The sequence below is a fragment of the Equus przewalskii genome, chromosome 4 (assembly GCF_037783145.1).
Source record: "Equus przewalskii isolate Varuska chromosome 4, EquPr2, whole genome shotgun sequence".
Lineage (NCBI taxonomy): Eukaryota > Metazoa > Chordata > Mammalia > Perissodactyla > Equidae > Equus > Equus przewalskii.
In genome coordinates, this window is record NC_091834.1 from 52,601,177 (window position 1) to 52,626,695 (window position 25,519).

Below are 25,519 nucleotides of genomic sequence, written 5' to 3' on the forward strand. Positions count from 1 at the left end.
TCGTTTTCCTGTCGACCCTGCTCGCCTTCTGCCAGAGCCTGGCAGTCGGACACCAGCGGGGTTAGCGACGCACGTTCCCCTCACCTGCACCTCCTCTCCGGCTCCTTCCATCCCCCGCACCGCGGTGGAGGAGTCCGCCTCGCCCAGGCCCGGGGCCGCGGCGGCGCTGGCGGGAAAGCGGCCGCCGGAAGCGAGCGGCCGCCGGCAGGAGGACCCGGATCTTGACGCCCACGCGGCTGAGGAGCCAGGCTCCCGCGGTCACCACAAGGCCCCGGCCGTGGACCTCCGGCACCGGCAGGTCGTCTTCCTCTTCGGTTTCTGCGTCATCTTGGTCCTTGGCAGCAAGCACCTTTGTGGCTTCTCTGCCTGACGACAGATGCTGGCGTGGGCTGGCCGGAAGCTGACAGGCTGGAGAAACGCCGAGAGGCCGGTGGCCTCGCGACCGTGGACTCCAGCTGCTTCGACCCGGCGACATCAGCGGCTGGACAGGGATGCGGACTGCCCCGTGCCAAGTGGGACCCAGGAGGAGCCCCCTTCGCCACCCCTGGGCGCCATCCTGCGCTCTCCTCAGGGCACCTCGTTGAAGGCCTAGAAGTCTGAAAGGTCTTTTTTCTTCAGCCTTTCAGAACTTTATTAGGTGGCGTTTGGGCAAAAGAGAAAACCCCTGAAACAGCCGCTCAGCTGTTCCGACGACTGGAAGAGAGAAGCAGCCTTTGTTGGCTGACGTTCTCTCACTGAGGTGAAAGCATGAGCTTGGACTTGTTTTTAAGGGGAACAAACTGGCTGAACATCTCGAGTACAAATTCAGGTTATTTTAAAAACGGCCAACCAGAGGAAAGCAGGTCTTTGGGGCAGAATCAGAGCAGAAGCAGAAGCCCCTGCTCTATCTGAAGGCAAACAGGAGCCAGTTCTCTGTTGAGTGCGGGGGTGGGGGTGGGGGTGTCTCTGCGGTCTCCAGATCGAGATTTGATGGGGAGGGAACATGAAAAATGACGAAAGGACCAGGATACAGGAATTACACAGGGAAGAAAGCTCAGATGATGGTTTACAAGAGAGCGAGATAAGTACCTGACCCCAGTACCCAATCAGTTCATCTTCCTACAGTGGCATTCTTTTAGAGGCAAATTTAGAAGGGAGGGTGAGTTCCAAGGCTCCTCTTTGTCATTTCTGCTCCTATACTATGTGTGTCCTACGCAGCCTGCTCCCACTCTTCCCCAAATGAATCTTCCACTTCATCTGAACTCTGTATTTATTTCCACCTCCATGCTTGTGCTCGTGTCATTCCTCCTCCCTGGAATGATCCTGCTCTCTTCCTACCCTGGCCGTTGCTTACTCACCCATTAGAACACCCCACTACATCCAGCCACCCACGGGATCATCAGAAACACAGAGTAGAGAAGCAATGACGTTTACAATCTCCCATAGTGATGAGAGAAGAAATAACCGTGAGCAAAGTCCCACATCTGGGTCCCACATCTGTGGAAGCTTCCCGGTGCGCTCCGGTTTACATTTACTTCTCTCTCTCAGATCTTATAGCCCCTGTTACCTCTACCCTTCGTATTTGCAACTAGTCACAAATGAATGCACACTCTTGTGACATTCTGTAGCTATTCACAAAGGTCTTGTCTCTTCCAAGGAAAACACAAGTTCCTTGTCAGGAGTCATGTGTTTAATCTCTTGATTAACATTAGAGTTCTCTTGAGAGTGGGCAATTCCATTTCATAGCCAACGCTGTCATCTAGTGGTGGCAAAGTTGCATGGCTTCTTCTGACTTTTTAGTGGCTGGACAAGGCGTTTATAAAGGGAATGTTATAGATTATTCAATGAACCCAAATTATTCCAATTACACTTGCTCATGAAGGGATTTCAAATGCTTATTTTTGTGCTCTGCCATCCCAGTGCCTTCCCCACCCTCCTGTGGTCCAGAGACCCGCAAACTGCTGGTAAGGGGTCCCTGCATGAGCTCTTGCAAACCACAGCTTCTCTTTCCCTTAGGAAGATCACCAGAAGCTTTCATGGTGATTGTGTGATTTTTAATTCTCTGCTTCCTGTTAAGATAGAGTTTTATGTTCGTAAATATTTATTTTGGAAATAAAATATGTAATTTAGGAAGAAATTTGAGATGATAAATATGATACCCAGAGTAGAAACTCATTTCAAAGCCAAATGGGAGGAAAGCATTGTGGTACAGAGGAACGCTTGCGGACTTTGGCTCCTGAGGGACTTGGGATCAACTGCCAGGTCTTCTCACTAAAGTCACGTGGTAGTTGTGACAGACTATCAAATCTGGAACTCAACTTTCTCATCCCAGCCAGACAATGAAGATGATATATGCCTTGCCAGGCTGCTTTGGGGGGGATTAAATAGAATCGTGTACCATAACATTTTGGCCCAGAATAGGTAGACAATAAAAGATAGCTATTATCATTGTTTACATTTTACTAAAAATAATTGTCATCATGTTTTCAATATGATATTTTAGGAAACCAAAATCGTGTTTTTCAAGTTTGGGAATATCAGCAACTAACTTTGATTCTGAATAAAATTACCTCATCTCTCTTGGTTTCAGATGCTTAAGTTGTAAAGTAATGAGTTTGGGGAAAGTATATTAAATCTCTGAAAATAAAATAGGAACTCTAATCTACCACAGACATCAAAATTTGAATAGTAATGAAAGGTTTAGAAGAACAAGACCAGACTGAAATTATCTTTATAAAGACAACTTGAAAAATGACCTCTTTAACTCAAGTTATAAATTGTGAAGATGACCTGGATTTGTGGAGGGAGAAAAAAGCGCTAGGAATAAATACATAAACAAATTTATCGCAAGAAAATACTGTGAAGTACTGATTTGCGTGACCCCCCCGTGGGCAAAATATGAATCGCAATCACCCTTTCAAAATGTTTGTACTTTTTTTGGAAAGCATCATCTGAGTCTTCTAAGTTTTACCTGAACCCTAAGATAAAGCAAGAACTTGTTTCAGAAGTTTACATTTTTTGCTTATTATTTGGAACTTTGCAAACTTTTTTCCATGTAAGGAATGTTATATATGGTGGTTTATTTCCCAGTCGATCCCACAAGTTAATGTCACAGTTAGGCCTTGACTATATAACCCCACAAATAGTACAAGCCCCAGTAGCAACTATTGTCAGTGTTGTTTCTTTGGGAATGTCAAAGAACAATAGAATTTCTGGGTTGGAAGAAATTGAATGGCATTCTGGTAAAGTTCTGACCAATGGTCTCCAAACCTGGCCACACATCTCAGAACCAAGGGAGCTTTTAGGAAATGCATACTTCTGGGCCTTATGCCAGAGATTCTGATTCAGAAGAACTGAGATAGGGGCCGGCCCGGTGGCGAAGCAGTTAAGTTCGCATGTTCTGCTTCTTGGCAGCCCAGGACTCGCCGGTGTGGATGCCAGGTGCTGACATGGCACCACTTGGCACGCCATGCTGTGGTAGGCATCTCACATATAAAGTAGAGGAAGATGGGCATGGATGTTAGCTCAGGGCCAGGCTTCCTCAGCAAAAAGAGGAGTACTGGCAGTAGTTAGCTCAGGGCTAATCTTCCTCAAAAAAAAAAGAACTGAGATAGAGTTCTAGATTTTGTATTTTAAAAGCTCCTCAGGAGATGTAAAAGTAGGCAGGGAATCCCTGAGCTATAGGATCCTTTTAAGCGACAAAATTCTGCAACCTGTAGATAATAACTTCCCCTTTTTTGCAGGCAGGTAGGATTTTTGTTGTATTGCTTATGTAACTTTGTTTGAAACTTTATTATTTGTATCTTAATCTCCCTGGGTTTAACTAGAGAAGAATAACAGGTACTGATTTGCCCATAAGAAAGTCATGATGAAATTTTGCTCAGGTGGAGAAAGAGATGAGTGACAGAAAATTAAAAAGGAAAAATGCTTAAAGTGACCATGTAGCACTGAGTGCAGAAAATAACAGTGATGAAGGTGCCCATTCGTTCTGTGATCACAGGCTCTGGCTTAACATGTAATATTTCTTTGAAGCCTCAGGATAGCCTTATGAAGGAGGAAATATTATACATATCTTAATCTGGGTGCCAGAAAAGTTAAGTCACACGAAATGGTAAAGCAGGATTCACACTTGTCTCTCTAACTTTAAAGCAGAGGATCTCAGAGATGTCAGTGTCTGCTGTGCCTTCCAGGAAATTCCACCAGAGGCCACAAATAAAGGAGGGGAAGTGGATAGTAACTAGAGGGTCAAGGAAGCAGTATTTTGTACGTTGTAACACCTCCCAGGTGGCAACATTTCAGTGGTCTGCCCTCCTTGTTGTGCCCCAGCTGCCTTTGTTTGCCCCACCTACAGACCTCCCTTTCTGAAGCTGTCACTGTGAAGGCAACACTCTTATTTATGACCACAAATGTTGCCACGCTTTATCATTTACAGTGTGCAGTCACAGCTATCTCATTTACTATCCTCAAAAAACAGTATTCAACAAAGGCAGAAGCCAAGATTAAAGTGACTGGTCTAAAGCAGGGTTTCCAAACCTAAGTATTATTGGGCTGGATGATTTTTGTTGCAGGGCTGTGTCCTGTGTGTTGCCCGATGTTTAGCAACATTCATGGATACACCCATTAGATGCACCACCTCTTCCAACTGTAACACCAAACATGTCTCCAGACATTGTCAGATGTCCTCTGGGGGACAAAATCACCCCTAGTTCAGAACCACTGGCCTGAAGTGATGCAGCGAACAGGTAGAAGATACTCTCTGACCCACAGCTTCTGGCTACAAATGAATGCAAGTTCCATTGCATCCCTGAAGCCTCCCTGGAATCATGAAATTTTGGAGCCCAGAGCTTTTAGTGACGTCCAGGAAATTATTTTGCTGATGAGCAAGCCAAAGCACAGAGAAGTGACGTGACTATCACAATTTTATGTCTGAAAACCATTTAAAAATAATCTTTAGCATTCCTAAGAGTCTTGTGAAGAGTCACCTTACTGATATGCCTCATACGCTGAGGGCACCTCTTGTCCTGTAGCCACATCTGTTAGCCGTCGTATCTCTCACAAGAGAGTGCTTCTGTCATACCAGTCTTTGGATCATGAATCTCCTTCACCCTCCACTGCAAACTCTCCACAGGGTCTAGCAGTGCTGACTGAGTTATCAAATTACAACAGTGAGTTAATGGCATTGATTCCTGTGGATGATCTTCCTGAAATCAAGGCTTGTAGACACAAGGGTGTTATAACAATGGAGAAGCCAAGTTCATTCGCAGAGAGAGAAAATTTCACTGGAACAGCAGACTCGTCCAAGAGATGTTGTCAGGTCCCCCACTGTCATTGCCTGGCTCACAGAATGCCTATGGCTGAAGCTTATCTAGTCCCTCCCTTTCCCCATAATCGTTTTTGCCCCTTGCTAAGATCAAAAAAAGGATCTGTTCTTATCATTTTAACGTCCAATTAGCCTTTACCAGACTTGGAGCAACTTGAAGGCAAAGACTGTCCTTGGTTTATTCTCTGCTACGTCCTCAGTAACTAACACAAACTAGGTGGCCAATAAATAGTTATTAGACAACTTAAAAAGAAAAATCAGGGCTTCCTGATTTCATGATCCCAGTGTCCACCAAGCAATTTGTTTCTCTGGTCAACTTTCAAAATTCTGCCTCTTTGTCCTTACCCGGGAGAACCTACAGGAGTGATCATCCTCATCTGGTGAGCACCTTGGGGTTTCCAAGCACGAGTGCTCTGGCCTACCAGAGTTCCACATCTTCTGGTAGGGTGAGACTTGGAAAAGACAATTCTAATCCTTGAGTCTGTCTGTACCTGAAGCCAGCAAACCCCTAAGACTTTGTTTTCTGATTAAGCTATTTGGCATTGGATTTGTCACTTGTAACCTAAAGAGTCCTAACTAATACACTCCTCTCAAGGATATTCAACTGTGTTGTTGTTGGTTTTTAATGCATAAAATTGGAAACATAAACCAAGTGGGTAACCTTGTTCATACTACCAGTGCTGAAACAACTCATGCTATACCACTGCTACCCTTCATGTTGAGGCCTTTCAGTCACCCTCCTAAGTTTCTGTGGTACTAGAAGCCAGACTTCCAAGGAACATAAGATCTATCATAAGTGTTCCAGGAAGGTAAAAGGAAAACCACCTTTCTGACTGGATGGGGACATTTGGAAAATGGGGGAATGCTGTGCTCAAAGGCCTCCTTCTATGCTTTCTCTGACTCCTCCTTCCTGTCCCTTTTGTCTACATTCTGATCCCTTCTACTCCACAGCTGGGCCCTTTACCCAGTTCCACTTTTTTCAGAGGTTCTTTGGACAGCTTTAGCTCTGTGTGGGAGAGGTTTCCTTTCATCAAGAAACCAATGGAATCTTAGCTCACCCCTTGCCTCCGTGCCCATGGTGGCAACTGTTGAGATGTGCACTTCCTCAGGTTTACAGCTTTCTCAGGTCTCCTCTGTCCTTAACTCATGATGTTCAAGTCTTTGCTGTTCCAAGGAAAAAACTAATTATTACTTCTGTTTGGCCACACAGAATTTCAGAACAGATGAACCTGGATGCCAAATGTTGCTATAGAATTTAATGTTTTTCTTGCTTTAAATGAAAAACGCATTATAATACTTATTGTATTAGGAATGTAAAGCTATTGTTTTAAAAAGTGCCCTTTAACTCCTTGAGAAGTGATAGAACATTAACACATTACCTCAGAATGGTGCTGGTATATAGGAAACCACCCACCCACACATGCTACAAGTACATCTAACGTATGAGTTAAGAATCTGTCCTGTTTTATAGCAACCTCACAAGAACTTCCTCTGTATTAATCATGTTTGTTATTTTCTGTATTTTCTGTTGCCTTGACATATTAGGGCCTTGCTGACCCTGGAGGGTCTCCCCTTCCTAGGATTAGCTAATTCCTAGAGTTGGCAAATATCCAGAGTGCTCCTTTCATATGCAAACAGAGCGAAATCTGAGCCCATACCCTCAACCTTCTCCTTTTTTAAGCTATCACATGCTGAGCAAGCCACTATCTCCCTCCTTTAATCACCCCAAGGTCAGGTACCAGACAACTAGAAACAGCCCCTACACTCCAGAGTCCACTGAAATTATTCAAACTAACCAATTTTAAGCCTGCTTATCCTGCTTTGCCTTGCTTTTCCCACAGAAACCACCAAAAAGGCTCTTGCACATAGTTTCCCCTGCTTCCTCTGCCTCCTGGCCAAGCCTGGTGCTTCCAGGAGTCGCCTTGCATGGAGTGGCACTGCATGGAGTGGCATGCCTCCTGTTTCCAGGGATCTGTGAGTATAAACTTCTTCCTTCATGACAGTCATTTTCATGTCTGTATGTCTTACCACACCTGATTGAACAAATCCTGGGTGCCTTTTAAAACACCCCCCAATCCTACTAACTATTTACCAAAATAGCTTCTATTAATAAATATATTATTAATCTAATATTTTTGACACTGTTCAGAGGTTTCCTTGAGATACATTTTTCTTAAGTGAGACTCCATTGAGGCTACTTTGCAATGAATCACTTCCGTGTTCTTTAGAAAAAACTTAGTACTGATGAAAGTCCATTACGTTGAATGAGTAGTCTACAAAAGTCTCTATAATCTGTTTTTGATATGAATAAAATACCATGAGTCTTCTAAGGAAAAGTAACTTTTCCTCTTGTGGATTAGAAATGATTTCAGAAACCTTTATACAGCTCAAAGCGAAAGTCTTTGCTTCTAACAACTTGCGTAATGGTTCATTTAGATCCAGTGGTTTAATCTTGTAATTTATTTACAGAAGGAGCTATTAACAAGCAAGTGGCCCCCACATATGACTAGCTGGTGCTTCCTTACCTGGAGGAAATTAATCTTGTGACCAATTATACCTTTTCTTTTAATTGATGTTTAAATGAGAATGGAGTTGATGGCCTGTTGGTGGACAAAATACATTTATGAATGCCTGGCTGCCTGGCTGGGAGATTTTACACACAAGAGCTACATTAATGTACTCTTTCATAATTCATATTATGAAATTAAAACATTATTGTTCCAGAGAAGTTATTTTTCCTCCATTTAGAAGAGGAACTTTAAAAATTCTGTAAATAAAAACAACCAGGGATAGAGCCAGAGTGCCCATTACTTTATGCAATCTCAAACTCTAATTTGAATAAAATCACTTGTAGAGCTTGTTAAAAATGTGTGTTCATGGACCACACTCAGTTCTCTGAGAAGAGGCTCAAGAATCTGCATTTTTATCAAGCACTCTATCCTGACACGGGATTCCAAGAATCACAATTTAATAAACACAGAGAAACCACTGGCCTACTTTACCTGCTTCTCAAGACTCATTGTTGAGCCATGTGTGCAGTCAGCTGTCATCTTTTGGGTCCTAAAGTATCTCCCAGTAGCAGCTTCTCTCTAAACATTGGGCCGATACTATAAATTTCATGTATATATTATGTGAACATTCGTAGATAGATATATAGATCTAGATATAGATATATTGTTAATATCCCCTCATTAGGGTTCCAGGCATAAATAGGTAATAACTCCAGCTCAGTCACTTATTGACTGCCCAAGTCAGGGCAAGTTAAACACTCTGAGTCTCAGTCTCCTCATCTTTAAAATGGGATTACAATGCTGCTTCACAGAATTATGGTGAGGATTAAGGGAACAATTGTATATAATGCATTTACTCCAGTATCTAGCAAAGAGTAAGGATATAAGTGGAGGCAGTACAACCCATTGATGCCTTACATTTGTAAAGAAATTGCTATATAGTTTCCAGAGCTCTGTCATGCACATCATTTCCTTATATCCTCACAATGTGCATGTGAGGTAGAGGGTAGAAGATACTGTTCCAATTTACAAATGAGGTTCAATCTGAGTCTGCCCCCACGAGCATTTGATCTCAGACTCAGTGGAAAACAAATGATTGTCAAAGAAGCTGAGAGGGTAGGAGTTTCTTTCGCCTTTTGAAGCCAAGGAAATAGTCTGCCCCAGAATGCTTCTGTAAACTTTGGAGCTCATAATAAGTTTCAAATTTGTAGGATGGCGCAGTGGTTAAGAGCATAGGTTTTGAATAGACAAATTTGTCTCTGCCACTTTAATAGTTGTATTAACTTGACAGTGTTATTTAACTCTTCTAAGCCTCAATTGCTTCTTGTAAAAATGGGAGTAAAAGTGAAGATAGGGTGGTGAGCCCCTAGGCAGCTTGCCTAAGCTTAGAAGCTGGGCCCTCATGGCCTTGACATGACACCAAATTGACAAACGTGTTCATCAAACAGCCGCTCAGATTGTCAGCTCCTACTGCTGCCGCACAAGGCTGTGTGGCCTTGACCTTCTTTTCTGCCTTCTCTGGACCTCAGTAAGCCCACCTGTAGAAAGGCCATACAGATCCCTACCAGGTCAGGGTGTCAGACACCAGCCCATGCCTGGCAGGTCACTTCTTTCAACCTCCATCTCCTTACCTATAAAATGGGGCTCCACCTAGTGACTACCTCATGCAGTCGTGAGGACTTCAGGGTCCTGATTGGGTACTTATCAAGGTGCCCCTGACTCGGGTGGCTTCATCATGGGTGCCCTGGTTATTCTCCAGTGGCATTTGAAGCCCCAGGGACACTGTGGCCTTGCTGGAAGTGGATTCCTAAGTCACGTCTCTGCGGCTTCTCCCTGAAGTTGGCATGAGTGAGGGGAGTGCCAGGCTGTAAATGCTGGCCTAGGAGGGCCTGTCTGCAGGAAACAGGGCCAGGCACAGTGTTTCCAGACTGAAGTCAAGGGAGGATTCACAGGGAAAGCACCTTCTCCAAGCCCCAGGCCAGGCAGGCATAATCCAGCTGGCCAAGTGCCCCTTACCACCCGCCAGCCTTGACAGGAGGCCACCCATCGTGGAGTGGGCTCCTTTGTGCTGCTGTGGGCGCTCCTCGTGGATCAGCAAAGATGATATTTTAAAATCCCATGTGTATGCAGATAGCAGGCTGTTCCGCTTCTAATGAAGGAAGAGGTGGGTTTATTTACATCTCCTGGGTCTTTCTCTGATGAAACCCTTTAAGATTTCTGTGGGTCCCCAAGAAGCCGACAGATCTCTACAGCACCAAGAGGAGGTTGCCTTTGAAGTTCTTGACACGCCAGCCTGTGATCCGCAGACCTCCAGGCTTGGGAAGCTCTCTAGGCCCAGGTCGGCACAGGCCTCAAGGGCAGAGTCCTGTCTGCAGCAGCCCTCAGGAGCCCCTCAACAATCCCTGTGTGTCTCTGCCTGAGAGAACAGCCATCTTGGTTCTGGGCTGGGCCTGCTGTCCTGGGTCACCCCCACGCAGACCCCTGCCTGGGCCCCCAGACCACTTGTTCCCCTGCCTGGGACTCCCCTGCGTCATCTGGGAGACAATGGGCAAAGCCCCCAACAGCTGCTCTTTTCCAGCTCTTCCAGGGTGGTCTCTTCGGTCCCCTGCCCCCCTCCCAGTGAGGGGCCCAGAGCCCAACACGGGACTTTGGGTGGGGTGGGGAGGGCAAAGGACGTGGACAAGATGGTTTGTGCTGCTTCCCTCCTGGAGGGAGTCTCGGCAGCACACACGAAGAACAGGAATGTTCACATGGAGATTTACCTTTTTCACTTGAGGTCTGTAAGGGGATGGGGAGCGCACAGTCTTCCAGCTGGGAGGGAAGCAAGGAGACTTGTTCAGCTGCTCACACGGCCCTCCCACCTGCGTTCACTAGGAGATGGAGCTGAGTGGCAGGCCAGATGTGAGCAGGGGAGCAGAATGTGAGATGCCTCAGGGACAGCAGGCCTGATTCAGAGGAGGGCAGGGAGGGCTGACTCAGCCTGGGGAACAAAGCTCCCAAACCTTAGTGGCTTAAAACAGTGGTTTTCCTCTATTATCTCTCACAGCTCTGTGGCTCGGGACAGCCATGGCTCTGCAACAGCTGGGGCACCAGCTGGAAGACTCGAAGGCTTGGAGTGACTCAGTGCTGGGACTGGGTCATCTGGAGGCTTTGCCACTCCTGTGTCTCACTGACAATGCTGTTGTCATCTTGGGATCTAGCTGAGACTGTTGGCTAGAACACCCACCCCATGTGGCATGGGCTTCCTCACAGCATGGTGCCTAGATTCCTAGGGTGAGGGTCCCAAGACAGACAGACAAAGACAGAGAGACAGAGAGGGGAAGAAGAGAGACAGAAAGAGACAGAAAGACAGAGACAGAGGTAGATGGACAGAGAGAGGGAGAAGAGAGAGAGACAGAAACAGAGAGAAATAAAGGAAGACAGACAGAGGGAGACAGAGAGACAGAGACAAAGGGAGAGAGATAGGGAGAAACAGAGAGACAGACAGAGGGAAACACAGAGAGACAGAGACAGAAAGAGACAAAGGGAGACAGAGAGACAGAGAGAGGGGGAGAAGAGAGAGAAACAGAGACAGAGGGAGACAGAGACAGAGAAACAGAGAGATAAAGGGAGACAGAGAGAGAAAAAGAGAGGCAGAGAGACAGAATCATGTAGTATGTAACCTTTTGGGATTGGCTCTCCTGACTTTGGATAATGGCCTTGGGATCCAGCCAAGCTGTTGTGTATGTCAATAAATCATTCCTTCTTACTGCTGAGTAGCATTCTATGGCGTGGAAGGACCACAGTTTGTTGAAGGGCCTCTGAGTTGTTTCCAGTTTTTGGTATTACAAATAAAGCTGCTGTGGGGGCCAGCCTGGTGGCATAGTGGTTAAGTTCACATGTTCTACTTCAGTGGCCTGGGGTTCACTGGTTCAGATCCCAGGTGCGGACCTACACCCTGCTTGTCAAGCCATGCTGTGGCAGGCGTCCCACATATAAAGTAGAAGAAGATGGGCACGAATGTTAGCTCAGGGCCAGTCTTCCTCAGCAAAAAGTGGAGGATTGGCAGCAGGTGTTAGCTCAGGACTATTCTTCCTCAAAAAGAAAAAGGTTAAAAACAAATAAAGCTGCTGTGAACATTTGTTTAGAGGCTTTTGTATAAACATAGCTTGTCATTTCTTGGGGGAGTGTGCCCAGGAGTTTGGTTGCTGGTTAGTCTGGTAGTTGCATGTTTAGTTTTATAAGAAACTGCCAAACGCTTTTCCAGAGTGGCTGCACCGTTTTACATTCCTGCCGCCTTCTCTCCAGCATTTGGCATTACACTGTTTTTTATTTTCCTGCTTACCATAGGTGTGTGGTGGTATCTCATCATAGTCTTAATCTGCATTTCTCTAATGCTAATGATGTGGAACATTTTCATGTGCTTATGTGTCATCTGTATATCTCATTAGGTGAAGTGTCCCTTCATGTCTCTGGCATCTTCTAGTTGAATTTTTTGGTCTTGTTGAATTGTGAATGTTCTTTATATATTCTAGATGCCACTCCTCTGTCAGGTGTGTGGTTTGCAAGTATTCTTCCCAGTCAATAGCTTTTCTTTTCATCCTCTTCATAGTGTCTTTCACAGAGCAAATGCTTTACATTTTAATTAGGTACAACTTCTGGATTTTCCTTTTATGGGTGGTGCTTTCAGTGTCAACTTTAAAAAGTCTTTACCTAGTTACAGTCTTTGCCTCGATTTTCTCTGATGTTTTTTCCTAAAAGTTTTATAGATTCACATTTCCATTTAAGCCCATGATCCATTTAGTGTCCATTTTGTATAAGGCGTGATGTTTAGGTCAGGGTCTGCTTTATTGCCTATGGATGTCTGAACTTGGAAGTCAGTCTGTTCACGATTTCCACTGGTCAGGGCTGCTGGGAAGGTGGGTCCAGATTTCAGGCAGGGCACATAGACCCACCTCTCAGTCTCTGGAAAATGCTGTCCACCACAGGGGATGTACCCTGAGGTTTCCAGGAGGGCCTGCTCCTCTGAGATCACAGATTTGTGACAGATTTTAGCCGGTTATAAGGTTTGTGTAGAAATTAGCCTAGAGCAGCAGGACATTTGAAAGTGGGTTGGCAGTTATCACTCAAGCAGGAAACGGGGCACATTTCAGGGGAAACACAATACAGGTTGATGAAGGGATAAACCACAGAGGTGTGGGCAGCGTTGGCAGAGTGGACAAAGGGCAGTGCAGCACCTGGGGCCTGGCCACAGTGGGAGCTATTGCTTCACCCAGCTGAGGGGGTCGCCTTGCCAGAGCCCAGGGAGAGCTGAGGCTGTCGGAGAGGCGCCTCACGCAGCTTCCGCTGTAGGTCAAGAAACAGGGTTATTGAGCAGCTGCAGCCTGGCAGGGGGAAGCTGGGAATACATGCCTGACCTCCTGCCCATCTCCTGTTGATGCCTCCCAGTGACTGATCCAACTGTGTTATGGGCTGAACTCTGACCCCTAAAATTCATATGTTGAAGGCTTCACCCCCAATACCTCAGAAGTGACTGTCCTTGGAGATAGGATCTTCAAAGAGATGATTAAGTTAAAATGTGGTCATATAGGTTGGTGGTTCCTAATCCAATCTAATGAGTGTCCATCTAAAAATTGATTAGGACACTGACAACACAAAGAGAAGACCGTGTAAGGACACACGGAGAAGATGGCCATTTGCAAGCCAAGGAGAGAAGCTCCAGAAGGATCCAACCCTGCAGGCACCTTAATCTCAGACTTCCAGCCTCTGGAACTGTGAAAATTAAATGTCAGCTGTTTACGCCCACCAGCCTGTGGTCCTTGTTTTGGCAGCCCCTTAGCTGACTAATACAAAATGGAAGCCAGCTGTCCATTGGTGGAGGCATGCATTCAGGCCCCGAGCACAGAGCAGGTGGACAAGGGAAGACACTGGAGGAGTCATCTGATGGTGTCCAGCACAGAAAGTCAGGGAAAGCCTTGAGGAGGTGGTGAAGTTCAAGCTCACACATCAGCATTGTCGTCTCCAACTGCCTATTAGCTCATCACAGATGTTCCAGACACCTCAGCTTGTCATGCCCCCAGCTGATCCTCCCGTATTTCTTTCCTCTGCCTGCCCAAAGCTGCACACCTTGTTTTCTCCTCCCTCTCACTATAAATCTGTCAGCCAGGTCAGCACTCCTGACCTGCCTACTCCTTGCTGTCCCCTCCTCACTGAATCACCAAGAGCTGCCAGTTCTTTGAGATCTCTGAAACGCTTCTACAACCCTGTTCCAAGTCTCAGCCCTCACCCGTGTGAGCTGTTGTGCAGCCTCCACTCCCACACTCCTTCCCTGCTGTGTCCACTCTGTAGCCAGAGCAATCTTTAAAAAACCACAATGCTGATTTTTCTATTCCTTGTTTAAAACTCGCCAGTGCATTTCAGCACCCTCCTCCCCCGCCCCCATATGCATATTCAGAAATGGAAAAGGCAGAGCCGCTCTGCAAAGCAAGACAGACATTGTCACGGATCAGAAATGATTTGGAAACACAAGTCATGCATGGGCCTGAAGCTGTGAATCTGCTGAAATCTGGATTCAGAGGGAGCTGGCACGTGACGGGGCAAAGGGTAGCCCATGACAAGCGGGGGACAGGAGCCAAGCCCACCTTTGGGACCCTGGGCAAGGTGGGGTCCCCATAAGAGGAAGCTGAAAAGACATGCTGCTTACCACTGTTGGGCATGGGGGCTTCTGTTGAGCTGCCAGATGCTGAAGGGAGTGGGTACAGCTGCATGGCCAGGGCTGGGCCACGCCTCCTGCTGGCCAGAGGTGGAATCTGTCTTCATCGCTGTGGAGCAGGGGTTCTGGGTGCCAGCCTGAGACCTAGTTCTAGTTCCGTCTCAGGCCTGGTGGAATGAGGAAGGTGCTGGTTTGGGACAACACAAACTGCCGGACAGAGAAGGATGGGCAGGGGAGAGAGAAAGTGCTCCCACACAAGATGAGTCTGCAAACCAGAATTCCAAAACGCACATGAGGCGAGGCCACCACAAAGCCATAGAGAAGGTCCACTGAAGTAAGGGGTGCTTAGGATTTGCGTTAGTTTCCTGCAGCGGCTGAAACAAAGCACGGTAGCCTTGGTGGCTTAAAGCTCTTAAAGCAGTGGAGGCCAGAAGCCCCACACCAGGGCTGGTCTTTCTGAGGGAGAATCTTCCCCTGTCTGTCGCCTAGATTCCTGTGTTGCCAGCAGTCCTTGGCATTCCTTGGCTTGTAGATTCATCACTCCAGTCTCTGCCTCCATCGTCACATGGCCATATTCCTGCATCTTCACGTCATTTTCCCTCTGTGCATGTCTGTCTTTCCAAATTTCCCCCTTTTTATAAGGACACCAGTCATATGGGATTAGGGGCCCACCTGGATGACCTCATCTTAACCCATTATGTCTGCAACAATCCTATTTCCAAATAAGGTCATATTCTGAGGTCCTGGGGGCTAGGACTTCAACCTGTCCTTTTGGAGGAACACAATTCAACCCATAATAGGATACTTTAAGAGAAAACAGAGGAATGACATCCACGGAAAGAAACAGTTATGAAATCAAAAGAGACAAGGATAGAGAGAGATAAGAAAGGACCAATTAGCCATCCTACAAATTAAAAACATCATCATGGAAATCAAAACTGTAACGCCTCATAGAGGTCAAATGAAGAAAATCCTCAAAGAGACAAATAGAAGCTTTGAAACTAATACGGAGGAATTTTCCCAAAACAAAGCCCAGTGTATTCCTTTATTGAAGAATTTCTTCTTTGTCTAAGAATTAAGAATAAATATATGAAGGCCAGCCCTGGTGGCCTAGGGTTAAGTTCAGTTTGCTCTGCTTCAGTGGCCCAGGTTCGGTTCCTGGGCATGGAACTACACCACTCGTCAGTCGCCACACTGTGATGGCGGCTCACATACAAAATAGGGGAAGACTGGCATAGATGTTAGCTCACAGTGATTCTTCTTCAGCAAAAAGAGGAAGATTGGCAACAGATGTTACCTCAAGGCAAATATTAGGGGAAAAAAATAAAAGAATAACTATATGGAAAACCAGTTTAGGGACTTGGATGCCAAGCCGAGTGGCTTGATACAGGAGTTCCAGAAGCTGAGATTGAGGGAGTAGTTGAGAAGCCATTGAAGGGATAATGTCTGAATATTTTTGAGACTCAACCAAAGCACAAGTCCTCCTCAGGTAAAAAAGCAAACAAACAAAAACACACATGAAGTGCACAATAAATAAAATCTTTCTATAATGTCCATTGCCTTGTGGTAAAATCCAAACTCTTCCTCGCAGCCCGGGAGATCCTTCAGTGCCTGCTCTGAGCCTGCCCTGCAGCTGTATTCCTGCCGAAGTCCTGGAACTCTTGAGTTCCAGCCACACTGAATAGCTTGCAGTTCCTCCAGTGCAACACGCTGTTCCCACCTTCAGGTCTTTGTTCATTCTGTTCCCTACTCCTAGGGCACTCTTCCTAGAAAATATCTGCTTATCCAGTCCATGTTCAATGGAGAAGCTGCCTCCTCCAGGCAGCCCTCTAACCTCCTTGTTAAGTTAGGTTTTAACTTTTTTGCTCCATACTTAGGTCCATTACATGGTTTTCAAATTGTGAGTTCACTCTTCTCCCCAAGAAGAGTGAGTTTCTTCCAGGTGTCTTGACTGCCACCGGCACACAGCAAACTCTCTCCAAATGTCTGTGGTGGTGTCTGTTTATAGTACAAAGTACTATTAAAATGCAAGTTACTAGGGGCTAGCTCAGTGATGTAGTGGTTAAGTTCGGCGCTCTGCTTTGCTGGCCTGTGGTTCCCAGGTTTGGATCCTAGGTGCAGACGTATATACCGCTTATGAAGCCATGCTGTGGCAGGCGTCCCACATACAAAGTAGAGGAAGATGGGCAGGGATGTTAGCTCAGGGCTAATCTTCCTCACAAAAAAATAAAAAGCAAGTTACTGTTTTAATAAGAATGGTAATAATAATTTTCATTATCATGGTCTTGGGCTTTAGGCGGCTGGTGGATTGTTTATAGGGCTCTTGTTTGCCTGAAGGCCTCTTCCATGCCGGCTAGAAATGGATGGTTATTGGGGGGCCAGCCTGGTGGCGCAACAGTTAAGTTTGCACATTCCACTTTGGCAGCATGGGGTTCTCCAGTTTGGATCTCGGGTACAGACCTAGCACCCCTTGTCAAGCCATGATGTGGCAGACGTCCCACATATAAAGTAGAGGCAGATGGGCATGGATGTTAGCTCAGGGCCAGTCTTCCTCAGCAAAAAGAGGAAGATTGGCGGCAGATGTTAGCTCAGGGCTAATCTTCCTCAAAAACAAAAAAGGAAATGGATGATTATTACAGACAATTGGTCTCCTGCCGGTGCACGGTTTTGTTTCGCTTTGCTTTGTTTTAATCCTTGGAACAGAAGTTAGGCCCTGTCTAGCCCATTATGGGGATGTCCTTAAGCCATCAACAGTCCTCAAAGTTGCTTGTTAAGAAGTAGACAGACCTGTTCCCGGGCATTGCCGACACCACACACCACTCCTTCTTGATGCTGCTCCTCTCTTTATGGAAAATGCAATTAATAGGGACTTAATAGGGATGAGCTATGTGAGCGTAGAACAGCATTTTGACAAGGGTAGAAATGTATGTGTGCATTTTCAGTCAAAAGAGGAACCTGGCAACCCGTTTCGAAGCAATGAACTGCATGCACGCAGGCTGTTGTGAGAGGCTAATGAAATGATTCCTGGCATCCTTTATAGACTTGGAAAATTCTGCAGCTTCCACCCTTTATGAAGGAGATTTTGAGGGTGAAGGGTGGGGAGTTTGTCACTGCCCAGCCGGGGTCTGCACTTGGCTAACATGCTGCCACTCATGGGACCCATGTTGGAGGCGAGGCTGGAGCAGAGCCCACGCCCTGAACCTGTAGGCTGGGGCGGTTCCCCCGAACATGCAGTCACTTGGCTGGCACAAGGAGCTTGCATTTCCAGGTGAACAGCCCCATTGGTGGGGTCCCCACCTTCACATAGGAGAGTTATGAAAGTGACCAGCGGCATAAAGGTTATTGCCCAGAAGCATGCTGATAGGGTTTTTTTCCTTAAATACTTAGTGATTTTGTAAAATTGATGAGTCAAAAAGAATGTTGAAGCCTCCAGGGGAGGATTGGGCCAAATGACCTTAGGAAACTTCCAGTCTCTGGTGTCTAAGATGCTCAGAGATTTAATATAAAAAAAGGAGAAATGTAATAAAAGAGCTAAAGAGTGTTGTCTGTGCCGTCTCAGCAGGTAAGAAAGACAGTGCTGTGATCCTCCTGTCTCTCTTTCCCCTGGGACGCAGCTGCTTCAGGAGGCTGTGTGCCCCTGGGCTGTGTGGCTGAGGCCAGGCTGGATGAACTGTCCCCAAGTCAGCCCCACCTAGAGCCTCATAGCCACACAGAGATGCCTTTCCAAGAGTCACATGTCTGGGGTGGCTGTGCCTTGGGGCGTGCTGCATTCTGACTGGCACCCAGGCTTCTCTGAGGCCCCCCAACTGCCTCCATGAGGGCAGTCCCTTGGATCTGCACTCAGGACACTGTTCACCCATGTCTGTTTCCACAACACGGCTTCCCATCAGGCCTCAGACCCCTGTCTCAGAGTCCTCCCACCCCAGGCCTGCCAGACGGTAAATGCTCAAAGAATGCTTACGAGATCAGTGCAATCTGGGGAGCACACCAGAATGGGGAGGCATGTTTGAGATATTTAATACTTCTTTCCCAAGCACCAATCATTCACAAAGGGGCCAGCTGGAGCTTTCTGTGCCAGGGGTTAATTCTGAATCGTGGGGAGATCCTGGGGTCCTGCAGGAGGGGCACCTGAAGGGGCTCAGGAAGCTGCTCTTTATCAACTGATGTGCTAGTGTTTCCGGATTTTAACAACCAGGACTGCTGTTCTCGAGTGTGCGGCCTGCCCCAGAGACCAGGACCTTCAGGACAGTAAATAAACGTGCTCAAAAGTCCGGATGGAGACAGCATCCAGAAACACAGCTGTAGGTGTGCCTGGTGCTTGCACAAGGCAAAATAAATAAATAGGAGGAGAAGAGTTGTGGGAATATGAGGAAGGTATTCCCAGGCCGTGCCTGGCTCTAGAAAGGTTGGGGTCCAATATTAGGGAACTCTATTCTGAGCTTAAAAAAGGAGATAACTTAGCATTTTTCTCTGGCCTGGAGATAGAAACAGGCTGAGTCAGAGCAGGGACTGCTAACAGGATGTCACAGAGGGCGTGGCAAGGTGGAGCAGCTTGCTGAGTACACCCATTGGACCACATGCTCTGCTTGCCTCTGGGGCACAGTGGAGAAGGGCCTAGAAGTGTCCCTGTCAGAGCGAGGATGGAGGGGGCTAGGACCAGGGACTCAGCCAGGCAGAAGGGTTTTTGGAGACAGCCCAGATCTGTATCTCCCGTCTAGGGGCCCCTCAACAATTTTCCTCTTTTCAGTGTATTTGCCTGTACTATCAATTTATAGTTTACTTTGAAGTAACTTACATGTTTTATTTATATAAATAATTTAGAAGGGAAAGCTTTATTTTGCTCTAGGCAGACGAAAACCTATATTCCCTTGCTGTTAAAACAGCATGAACTATCAACCGGTGTCATTAAGTCCTAGCTAGATTCTATTCAGGTCTGTTAGAAAGGGAGGTTCCTGAGTTACAGAGATGTCAGGATCACACTCTCACCTACCAAGACGTCCTCCTGAAGGAGGGGGACTGAAAAAGAACCAAAAATGGGCCTAGCTTTCACCTCAGCACCTTGAGTCATTTACTGTAGATCCATGGGCCGCCAGGGCAGGGCATGCAGGGTGCACAGCCCAGCGCCAGGAGGTGTCTTGGTTCTAGATGGGCCATCAGGGACAGAAGATGCAAGCCCTGGGTAGTGGAGGTCCTGAGATGGGGAGTCTGGGAAGCAACCTCAACTGGAGATGTGCACCTATCCCAGGTGCCAGGCCCAGGCGGTCAGGGCAGATGGGGCTTTGTGCCACCAGTTTCAGAACTGGCTCTCAGGACTGCTGGAGGACTTCAAGGGCAGAAGTGAACAGAAATGAAAGGAGTCAGGTGTTAGCAGTGGGGTGAGGCCCTCATGAATTGACTAAGAGGAACGGGATCAGGTCCTCAGGCTAGTCGCCCGCCATGGGAGTAGGACAGCTACAACCTGGCATCATGTCCTGGGCTCCAGCATTTGGGGGCTTGGTGGGGGCTGCAGGCAGGGCTGTAAGGTCACCTTCTGCTTGAAGCACTGCTGCCTGGTGTCCCAATTCTCCCTGAGATGGTGATGTTGCTGTCCTGAGAGCGCGCTCTTCCAAGATCAACGGCCATCTGTCTGGGCTCCCCTCCGGCTTCCCTAACACTCCCGCCACCAGCTGTGGTGACACAGGGTCACTTGGATGCTTCTAACAGGAAGAACTGTGAAGTCTAGCTTAGGGTCCTTCAAGGAGGGCCTTGATTTTGCCTCCAAGGACTGTTTTGCCACCCCTTCCCAATCTGGGGCATCCCCCAGGCTGCATGGCTCCCTGGCCGTGACCACTGCCAGACCCTGGAAAGTCATGCCACCTCTCATCTCTGTAAGTGTGAACAATGATGGGCCCTTTGCTAGGGCTGCTGAGAGGTCCCAGTGTGCCCAACACAGCACTGGGCACCTGGGATACTTCCAGTATGTGGTGCCAGGGATTTGTTCCGAAGTGATGGTTGCTGTTCTGAACTCTGCACTGGGGGATGTGGGCCTGTCTGGGTGGTGGTTGTTTGTGCAGTTCTCAGGGAGCCCAGACAGCCCAGGAGGAGGATGAGGTCAGAATCTGCAAGCTAGGATGCTGGGCTTCCTGTGTCTGCCAGGTTTGCTCACCAACCAGGATGACCCCTCCTTATCCCACTGCAGCAGGCTCAGAGCAGCTCATTCATTCATTCAGCAAGTACTTATTGAGTGCCTACTGTGTACCTTACCTGTGTTGGTTTAAGGCTGTGAACAAGGCAGATAAGGATCCTGTCCTCAAGTCCAGTGGGGGAGAGTGAGGTAGCTGTCGGCACACAAATGAAGATATTTCCAGCAGAGCGGATGTGCCGTGAGGACCATCAGTCAGGGTCCAGCAGGGAATGGCTGAAGCACCAGGGCCTCTGAGGAGGTGGCCTTGGAGCTTAGACCTTGAGCGGAGGACCTGGGGAAGAGTGTTGCAGGCCGAGCGGACTGCAGGGCAAAGGTGCCCAGGGAGGAGCAAGCCCACGGGAGCAGGCACGGGCTCTGATGGAGCCCTCGTGATCACGGGACAGAGGAGCGGGCCACAGCACTGCCTGTCCTCAGAGCAGCCTATACTTTGCTGTCCCTGTTAGTGGGTACAGAGGAGAGCTTACAATGTGTGCCCTGGGGGAGGTCTTTGGACGACTTATTCTGGCAAAAGAGCGGGAAGCAGGGAGGGAGGGTCCTGACTGGACTGAGAGGGACAAGGCCTTCGGAAGTCTGTACCAGGGCATTTGGGGAGGGTGGCAGATGTGGACCCATTGGCTTGAAGCAGGACTCTAGCCAGTGTCTAGGGAGTGGGAGAATGGGGCCCACCCCAGGGCAGTGTCAGAAAGTGTCCCCAAACCAGGAGTATGCTGTTGGGCTGCAAGGGAAACTGAAGCAGAAGCTCATTAGCACAGAGGGAGCTGATCTCATGGGGCACAGGCAGGGAGATTACAGTGTGGGGAGCTGGTGAGCTCCAGGGGTCCCCACTTGGCAGTTTAGAGACAGATAGCACAGCTCCCCCCAGTCTACCCGGGCATGGAATGGAGCTGCTGCAGCATGGGTTTAGGCCTGGGCAGGCTGGGCTAACAGATGGAAGGATTTGGGGATACAGGTGAGAGAGACTGGACAGAAGCCAACATGCAAAGTCTAAATTCCTGACGGAGTGGGGGCAGGTTTGGGTCCCAGGCTTGGAGTAAGTGGAAACAACCCAGTTTATCAGTCTGGACAGAAGCCCAACTCAAGTGGACTTTAAAGGCCCACTAAAATTCCAGTAAAGGAATTTGGGGCCCATGAAAATTAAAAATCCAAACAGCCTTCAGGCATGGATGGATCCAGCCTTCAGGTGTGGACAGATCCAGGGACACAAATACTGGCCCTACCTCTTTCCCTCTCTCAGTTTTGCTTTCCTCTAGTCAGCTTCCTCCTCTGGAGCCTCTTTCTTTGTGGTTATCAAGTAGCTCCAAGGTTGCAGTGGAATGAAGACATCTCTTGTTCAGTAGATTGAGCCCAAGTCTGTGGACTGACTTTTGTCTGTGTGTCTTTGGCCTTTTCTCAAAAGACATGGTAGTTTAGAGTAGTTTGGAGCCAGGCAGCAATATCCAAATCTTAGCTTTGCTCCTTAAGAGCTGTGTGACCTTGGGCAAGTCACTTAACTGTTCTGGGCCTCAATTTCCTCATTTGTGAAATGAGGATAATAATAGCTCATGCCCTTATAAGGTTTTGTTGTTGTAAGGATTAAAAGAGGTGGTAAATGAAAAGTTCTTCAAACAGTGCCTAGCATATAATTGATGCTTCCTACTATTCTTACTATTCTTATACCTGAAGCATTGATGGTGACTCAGGAGTACAGGGCTCTGATTGGGTGGGCCTGGGTCACATGCTCACCCTAGAAGTGGAAGAGGGTGCTCAGCCCCCACGTGCACCTCCAGGTGGAAGGGAGGAAAATAGGTCAGGATACAGTTACAAGAAGGCAGGGAATAGAAGCTGACAGGACAAAGCAAACAGATGCCCATGACAAGGCATGAAAAGAAGGAGAACCGGAGGTGATTCCCACTTCAGAACCTACAAAAGCTCTGAAAGGCAGATCGGCAGGGCAAGAGTGGTTGACGTGTTCCCAGGCAAAGAGAATGGCTGAAAATACAAGACAAAAGTCAGGGTCAGGAACCAGAAGAGAAGTTTATTTAGCATATAAATGTTTATTGAACACCTACTCTGTGCTGCCCATCACTCTAGGTTCTTGGGTAAAGCAGTGAACAAGACAGGAGCCGTCACTGCCCTCATGCAAGCCACATTCTGGTGGGAGAGGTGGACAATAAATGTGTTAGCAAATAAAGTATATTCATAATTCAAAAATTTGTTCTCCAGAATATTTTCCATATTAAAAACATATTCAAAACACATTCAAAACAGGTAAAACAGTGATTCATCAAACATTTACTGAGGGCTTTTGCTGTGCTAGGTGCTGGGCATATGGGCTTCTCCCCCTCAGTGACCCTACTGTTCCTGCTGCATCTATCTGTCTCATGGCACCAACCATACTGCAGGAGAAATGATCTGTCTACACTTCTGTTTACCTGGCTACCCTGGAAGCTCCTAGAGGGACTTGATGCATTTCTATTTAGTATAATTCCTGGCCCATAACAGATGCACAGTATGTGTTTGTGGGATAGATGGATGGAGAGAGGGATAAGTATACATTCTGGTGTCCTTGGGTGGAGTGTTCTGTAAATATCAATAGGTCAAGTTGGTTGATAGTGTTGTTCAGGTTTTTCTATATCATTACTAATTTTCTTTCTGCTTACTCTTATCAATTGGTGAGAAAGGATAATTGAAGTCTAACTATAATTGTGGATTTATCTATTTCTCCTTTCAGGCCTGTGAGTTTTGGCTTCATATGCTTTGAAGCTCTGTTATGTGAACACACATTTAGGATTGTTATGTCTTCTTGGAGAATTGCCCCTTTTATCACTATGTAATGTCTATGGATAATGATATTTTCACTGAGTATAGAATTCTGGATTGACAGTTTTCTTTTGACATTCTAAGCATGTGTTCTGGATTGCATAACTTTTGGTGAGAAATCTGCTGTAATTCTTATCTGTGGTCCTCTATAATTATTGTACTGTCTTTTTAGTCAGGCTGCCTTCAATATTTTTTCTTTGTCTCCATCTTCCAGCAGTTTGAGTATGATGTGCCAGCGTTTTTTGGTTTTGTTTTTCTTTTGTATTTAACCTGCTTGGTGTTCTCTGAGCTTCTTGGCTCTGTGGTTTGGTGAAGATTATTAATTTTGGAAAATTCTTGGCTATTACTCTTTCAAATGTTTCAGGTAAGCCAGGACTCACATCCTCTCTCTTTTTGAAAGTGCCTGCCTCTTCCTGGATTTTAAGTTTATTCATTGCCTAAAACCTGAGCTCTCTGATGAGCTGAAGAAAAGTTGTGAATTAACATATCATCTGGCTTGTCATCATTGTTCTTTTAAGGATGGGAATAGCTCTCTTTCTAGTTCTCTACTTCATAAGAAGAAGCCAGAAGTCCTGGTTTGTCTTTTGTTTTATTTTATTTTTTAAAAGCTATTTTACTGTATGTTATATTCTAGAACTTCCGTTTGTTGTTCCTGATTAAATAATTAAGCTACATCCATGTTATTGCACAATAGTTATAGTCAGTTTACTTTAACTGCTGTGGGGTGCTCAGCCATGGTTTGTTTATCCATTCTCCTAATGACAGGCATTGAGATGTTTCCATTTTGAGGCCATTTGAATGACACTGCTATGAACATTCTTGTGCACACCTCCTGGTGCTCTCGAGCATAATTTACATTGAGCATGTTCCTGGGAATAGAGTTACTCAGTCATAAGATAGGCTATTTTTCAACTTTACATGATTTTACAACTTAAACTCACCCTCCAGTGGTGATAAGAGTCCTGGTCTCTCCATGTCCATGTCAACGCTTGGAATGATCAGACTTCTTATTGTTGCCAGTCTAGTGGATGCCAAACAGCATCTCGTCATGTCTTCATGTGTGTAACCCTGATGGCTGGTGAGGTAGGACAACTCCTCATGTGTTGAACAACCATTTGTTCTCCCTCTGGACTCCCGGATCTTCTCTGCTCCACTTCAGGAAGCCCAGACCTCTACCTTGAGGGTCTAGCCCCCTGACACCATAACTCCCTTAGGTTTTTTCATAACTATTACCTTCTGCCTGGAATGGTCCTTCATTAGACTCCTTCTCGTCTTTCAGAGCTCAACTCAGATCCTCAGAGAGGTAACCCATAGCTAAGAGCCCTCTCCTTCACTCTCTCCCACGCCTCCCTGCTTTGTTTCACAGATCTTCCCACTGTCTGAAATGAGCCATTTGTGTATTTGTTCACTTGTGGACTTTGATGCCTAGGATGCCAGTTCCCTAAGAGCAGAGACCAGGTGACTGTCCAGCTCTAGCACCTGGCAGAGGACCTGGCACATAGTAGTCACTCAGATATTTGTTGATAGGAATAAATGAATGAATGTCTGAGAGAGAGATTGGCCAAGACTCAGTAGCCTGTGGGATCTCATAGGTCTCTGGCATTCAGTGTCTGTCCCCAGGGCCTTATGACCTATGGAAGAGGAATGCAAGAGGACAGACATAGTACAGCCAGGGGGTGCCCTGCCATCAGGGTGTGGTGGTGGCTTTCCCCCACTAGCCCCAGCCCTAGTAGGACACAGGCTTCCTCTTTTCTCGTGGGGACTGTGTCTGTCTCCTCTGGTGTCAGCTGGCCAGTTTTGTCTAGAAGCAGCTGTGCAATCTGTTAAGGCCCCTGCCACCTTCACTTGGGAGGCCCTGTGGCTAACAGTATGACCAGTTGTGTGGTTGTTCGTGTGGACTGCGGAGTGACCAAGAGCGTGACCAGCAGTGTGGTTGGCTGTGTGTGCCAACAGCTGCTCCACCAGCAGAAGGACCAGCAGGAGACTGCATGGCACAGGCAAGGCAGGCACCACATGGTTTGTCTTCTTTCTCTGCT

General features: G+C 46.9%; 1 long non-coding RNA gene across 1 annotated transcript in view; it reads left to right on the forward strand.

Moving 5' to 3' along the window:
* Positions 1–238: 238 nt before the first annotated feature.
* Positions 239–25,519, forward strand: part of LOC139082821 (uncharacterized) — a 44,393-nt gene continuing 19,112 nt past the window's right edge. Inside the window, exons 1-2 of the long non-coding RNA XR_011539084.1 lie at positions 239–739; positions 7,141–7,273. This is a non-coding gene — a long non-coding RNA (uncharacterized lncRNA). The remainder of the gene's footprint in view (positions 740–7,140; positions 7,274–25,519) is intronic.